Genomic DNA, 5,927 nt, shown 5'->3' with positions numbered 1-5,927 from the left:
TGCTTTTACTGCATAACAAGTTATGCAGTTCAGCATAGTTGTTTTTAGTGCATAACAAGTTATGCATAATAAGTTACGCAGTTATGCATAGTTGCTTTTTCTGCATAACAAGTTATGCAAATAAGCTATGCAGTTCAGCATGTTTGATTTTACTGCATAAGCAGTTATGCATAATAATCTACGCAGTTCAGCATGTTTGATTTTACTGCATAAGCAGTTATGCATAATAAGCTACGCAGTTCAGCATGTTTGATTTTACTGCATAACAAGTTATGCATAATAAGCTACGCAGTTATGCATAGTTGCTTTTACTGCATAACCAGTTATGCATAATAAGCTACGCAGTTATGCATAGTTATTTTTACTGCATAACAAGTTATGCACATTATGTTTCCTGCGTAACATATGTTATTTAAAATAAAAAGAAAACTGAATTTTGAAAATTCCATAAGATATATTTTTATGAACAAAAGAAATAATCCAAGATAAATACTAGTTGCAAAAATATAATTCAAGGTAAATGAATCTTAAATGAATCTTCAAATTCATAAAAAAATCATCAACAACTAAAAATTACTTCAAAATCGACAGAGAAACTTCAATTGGACAAAAACCAAATCAAAATTATTTCAATTGAAATTTACCGTTCGACGCTATTAGATGAAACTTCGATTCAACAGTTGAAACTCCAATTGAAACTTCGATTCAACAAACTATTCAACAATCATTAATCACCATGATTGATCAACCAGATCTGAAAAAGACACGAGCTCTGAAACTTTGATCGAATTCTGCAGGTGAGGAATAAACGAGCTCTGCCGGGACGGGGAGGTTTTGAAAAGAGAAATAAATTCTCTTTTAAAAGAAGAGTTTAGAAGGTTAGGGGTATTTTAGGTAAGACATATTTTATTTTTTTTATTTTCCTGGGCCAAATATCCAAATTGGCTATATAAACAGTATATTTCTGATGTTTGGCTATATAAACAGTATCAAAAGCTAAGAATCTATTTCATCCAGGAATTTTGTGTTTTGGTCTTTTTGACCAATTTTGTGATATTTCAATTGGTTTACTTATTCCTAAAGTTTAGGATAAGTAATGTCTAGAATACATAGCACAATTTGGATAACCTTGCCTATGTAAAGAGTGGTCAGGATCTATTCTTGGCAAAGACAAATCCATGGTCGTGGTTGTCCAGACCAAAATTTTCTTCCGCACGTGTGACTTAGCTTTTAGGGAGAGGAATGATTAACCGTGGGCACTCATTAGTTTTCTATATCTATCTCAGTCCCAAAATCCTCCACCCTCAAATTCTTCGTCTTCCTGCCCTACATCATTAAACATGGAACACGCAGGTTCCATTTTATTAGTCAAGGGGATGTTCTCCGTGATTTGGATATTTGTTTTAGTTATCAGATCAATCAGAATTGCATAAATTAGTTCTCACATCAACCGGGATTGCAAAACTCAAATTACAGTTATGATTTTTCCAGACTTGGTTCTCTAATTCCCAAAAATTCGAATTTAGGTTCATTATTTGTATTTAAATTTTGATTAAGTTTGATTCATTATCTGTATAAAAGTTTGATTAAGTTTATTGTGTCCAGGTTTAAAAAGGGTCTGTTAAATTTTAACCTAAGTTTTGATTATTGTTCTTCCTTAGGTTAAACAGTATTACGTTTTTCTCTTTGTGTTTTAGAGTGCTAGGGAGTACTGAGAAACAGAATTGCGAACGAGAGTAGAAAGAGAAATGGGCACAAAAACTCTTGAGTTTCTCATATGAGTTGTGTAGAGAATTCTCCAAAGTCTTAATAGAATCATAAATTAGAGGAATTGGATGTTTCATGATGATAATTCTGGATATCAAGATGTGCATATTACTAAGAAATCTTGGTTGATCACTGCTCTGCATGGATTGTTGGGGGTTGATTGGTAAGGTTGCTTCTGTAACTTCATTTTTTGGGAAAATAATAAACGATTCATACCAGAAGATTGTTACTTTGCTCTTAACGAGGGATTCAAATGGAAGCGCTGAATCTTTGTTTAAATCTTAGGTTGTTTCACAATTTCGTTATCATAGTGGTTGAATTTCTTATGCTTATGCTAATTGTTGTTATTGCTTTCCTCCTTAATCAGATACATATGCTTTCTTTATTATCATGTACCACAGCGTTGTTTCTCTTATAGCTTATACGCTGTGATTTCAGGGTACCAGACTGTCCAGACTAACAAAGGTCAGAGATGTCACTCAAGTTCACCTCCACAATCATTATTATTGGATCTCCTAAGAAGAAGTAAACATAAGCCTAAACCCTTGAAAATGAACTTGACCTCTATATATTTCCTTCTCAATTTTGATCTTAAGGGTTTCTTCTCATTTTTTTCTATATGAAACTTAGATTGTGCCAGTTGAGTCTTTGATTATAATTGTTGCCACTTGAATTTTAATTGGCACCAAGGTGTTACATTGTCCTACACTAACTATTTGAATAAGAACATCAGTTGGATTATTATTGAAATTATGGGTCGGTATCATTGCAGAAAATCGATGGCATGAGCCATTTCAATCTGCTCTTTTTATTATCACTCAAATCTCTTTCTTATGGACTTTGGTTTTTTATTCATAGTTTGGTGATGGATTTCACCGATGTCTCAAATTCATTGGAAGCATTCGTGAAAGCCAAACAGGTTTAAATCTCCAAATTTATTTTGATTTGTTGGCTTTTTGTTTGGGATTTGGTTTGTTTTCATTAAGAATCTGAGTGTTTCCTTTTAAAAATTAGAGCCAGCTTAGTGTTGATTGGGTTTCTTCAATTGCAGATTTACCATCAATGTGTTTTCTTGGGAGACACATAGAACTATCTAGGTTTTAATTTGCAGTTCATAATTTCGGGATCGAAGCAGCAACAAGGTTCTTTCTTTCGTACCTAGAATTCAATCATGCATGTCTTTTAATATCAAGTTTCAGTAGTTTGTTCTTCAAAATCATGTTTCTTATTATACTGCTTCGCAATCGAAACCATTTCAGAATGTATGAAGCAGTACAAAGTTTTGTATCTGCACTGAAGATCACTTAGCACCAATGATTCCATGTTCCCTCTGTAGTTTTGATCACCTAATTTACATATTTTTAACTCATGATTTCCATCGAATTTAGACACTTCATTTCTGAACTTTTCCAGTGTGATCACTCATTTTCCGGATGGTATTACAGGGTTGTTAGAGTTCTAAGCAGCATGGGTTTTCATATAAGTAGTTGGACCAGATGCAGTTGATTCAAAGGAAAGAATGGAAACAAAGATATACAATAAGTCGCTCTTTATCCTTTTACATCCCATAATATTAACCACTTCTTTTTAAAAAAATCCATTGGTTCTGGCCAACTTCAATGCCAATAATTGACCTTCACGGTTTAGCATTTTGTTTGTGGGGTATTATTTCTGAAATCCATACTTCGTGCAATGTTTGAAATTCTTCTTACCATGTTTATTAGTATTTCGGAGAACAACATTATTCATCGCACTTAATTCCAGTCTTGACCAAACTGCGGTGGTCATTTGTGACTCAGTTCATTTTGTCCATGATGTGCAACTCATCTTAGGGTTAAGCAACCATCAGTTCTATCCTTTTTCTGCTTCTTCGGAGATTACGTCGCATTGTTCAGTCGTAATTTGTGCCTTATGTAAGTTTTTTATTCCCATTAGTTTAACATCAAAACTGTTGGTTTATTTTTGTTATGTTCTTATCTACCCTGTAATAATATATATAGGTTCTATCCTCTGCCAAATTTAGTCCTTCCTCTCCATTTAATTGATTTTGTGCATGCAGGGTAACAAAGGCGACCATTTTACCACTTTCAGGAAAGACGTCATGTTGCCCTTAACCGGGTTCATGTCTAATAATCCTCAACAAAGTAATCGGTAACTCCTTTTGTAGTTACTGTGAATAAAGATGTGTCCAGGTTTACTACAGCAATTCTTATTATATTCTCTAGCATGTTGATCAGTAAAGTACTCTTTATATTATTTTTTTGCCTTTGCAGTATGTTGATTAATGTCCTCCTAAATTTCAACCTTAAATTCTTGCATTGCCTGTGAGCCATTACGGTAAGAAGCAACCATTTCATGCATAGAACTCATTGGATCCACAAATTTTATTATATGTTAGTTTGTGAATGGTTGTCTTGGAAGACCTTTATGTCCGACTATTTCAGAGTTCACGGTACTATTCACTGAACTGCACTTGAGTTATGTTGTATGGTTTAGAAAATTTTAATTGTTGATTTAGCAAGAAATGTCAGCACCAACATTGTGGATTAAAAGCATTAAAATGATAAGAATACAATGCGCACAGGTCGGGTAGTTGCACACAAAGTAGTCCCCTATTGAGTGGAGATTACACTCTGCACAACCAAAAATAGTTTTTGCCTAACTGTTCGCAACATAATACATATGTAGCTTTTTGTTAATTTCTAGGAGATGCAGAGAAGGTAATAAAAATTAGAGCGTATATATGTTGTTATTTTCAAGAATGTGTAACATGGTAAAGTCACAATAACAAAACACTTTGATATCATTACTATGAGGAAATCTATTACAGGTATGCCTCGAACTTGACGAGCTTAATTTTTCCTTAATGGCAAGAGTGTTCATTTCTTTTATAAGTATTCTGTACCCAAATCCTTTTATAAGTATTCTGTACCCAAAGCCTTATATGCAAAGCTGTTTATAATGCTATTGATCCTAATCGAGGTAATTATGTGCACTCTTCCACATGCTATTGGATCTCAAGTTTCGTACTGTTGTACCGCAGCAAACTATGGCTTGACCCAGCAAATGTGAATGTCAAAGAGGTGATATGCCCATTGGGGTGTCTTCTTGGTGCTACAGGTACCAAATTCGTGCTTTGTTTATCTGTAAAATGTGTTTGGTTAGTAAATTGTGGTGTAGTGATATTGAGAACCACGGTGTTATTTATTATGCATATATACTGGCACATGAATGAGAGTTGATGTACACTCGCGGGAGGTATTGTGTCAATGACCTGGGCCACGCACGTCGAATCTATGCTCATAATTTCCGGTTCAGGGATTCTCGATAAAATGTTATAGATAACGAGATCAAGCTGATCATAGCCAGAGAGTAGTGGGTATGACCGTTTGATAAGTATATGCTGTTTCTATTCATAATACATAGATTTTTTTTTTTTTTGCTCGGTGTTCATAATATATGGCAATAAGATAGTGAAAGAGTCTCTATTCGCTTTAGGTCGAGAGTGGAACTTTTAACATGATTGAGACACTCATTTGACCATTTGGGTAGGTCGAGAATTCAATTCTTCTTATATTCTCTAGCATGTTGATCAGTAAAGTACTCTATATTATTTTTTTTCCCTTTGCAGTATGTTGATTAATGTCCTCCTAAATTTTAACCTTAAATTCTTGCATTGCCTTTGTTCAGCCATTACACTAAGAAGGAACCATTTCACTCGTAGAACTCATTGGATCCACAAAATTTATATGTTAATTTGTGAATGGTTGTATTAGAAGACCTTTATGTATGATTATTTCAGAGTTCACGGAACTATTCACTGAACTGCACTTGAGTTATGTTGTACAGTTTAGAAAATTTTAATTGTTTGATTTAGCAAGAAATGCAAGCAACAACACCGGGGATTAAAAGCATTAAAATGATAAGAATTCCATGCGCACAGGTTGGGTAAGAGTTGCGCACAAAGTAGTCCCCGATTGAGTGTAGATTGCACTCTGCACAACCGAAAATAGTTGTGCACGAACATTCTTTTTCATTTTTATTAGTTCACGTTTATTTTCTAAATTTTTATTGCCTTCTCTGCATCTCCTAGCAATTAACAAAAAGCTACAAATGTATTATGTTGCGAACAGTTAGGCAAACTTTTCCATCAAATGAAA

The 5,927-nt window shown here is 34.1% G+C and overlaps 1 long non-coding RNA gene across 9 annotated transcripts; it reads left to right on the top strand.

Moving 5' to 3' along the window:
- Positions 1 to 1,281: 1,281 nt before the first annotated feature.
- Positions 1,282 to 5,707, top strand: LOC113287776. 9 transcript variants are annotated; one of them, XR_003330308.1, is made up of 7 exons: positions 1,282 to 1,930; positions 2,206 to 2,686; positions 2,819 to 2,909; positions 3,213 to 3,680; positions 3,827 to 4,104; positions 4,811 to 4,887; positions 5,458 to 5,707. It is a non-coding gene; the product is annotated as an uncharacterized LOC113287776 (long non-coding RNA). The 9 variants fall into 9 exon arrangements; XR_003330307.1 differs by having other exon boundaries at positions 1,282 to 1,475; positions 1,698 to 1,930; positions 3,827 to 5,707; XR_003330304.1 differs by having other exon boundaries at positions 2,206 to 2,292; positions 2,626 to 2,686; positions 3,827 to 5,707.
- Positions 5,708 to 5,927: the final 220 nt, after the last annotated feature.

Source organism: Papaver somniferum, chromosome 6 (genome assembly GCF_003573695.1).
Source record: "Papaver somniferum cultivar HN1 chromosome 6, ASM357369v1, whole genome shotgun sequence".
NCBI lineage: Eukaryota > Viridiplantae > Streptophyta > Magnoliopsida > Ranunculales > Papaveraceae > Papaver > Papaver somniferum.
Note: the sequence above shows the minus strand (reverse complement) of the source record. Positions and strands in the feature narration are given on the sequence as shown.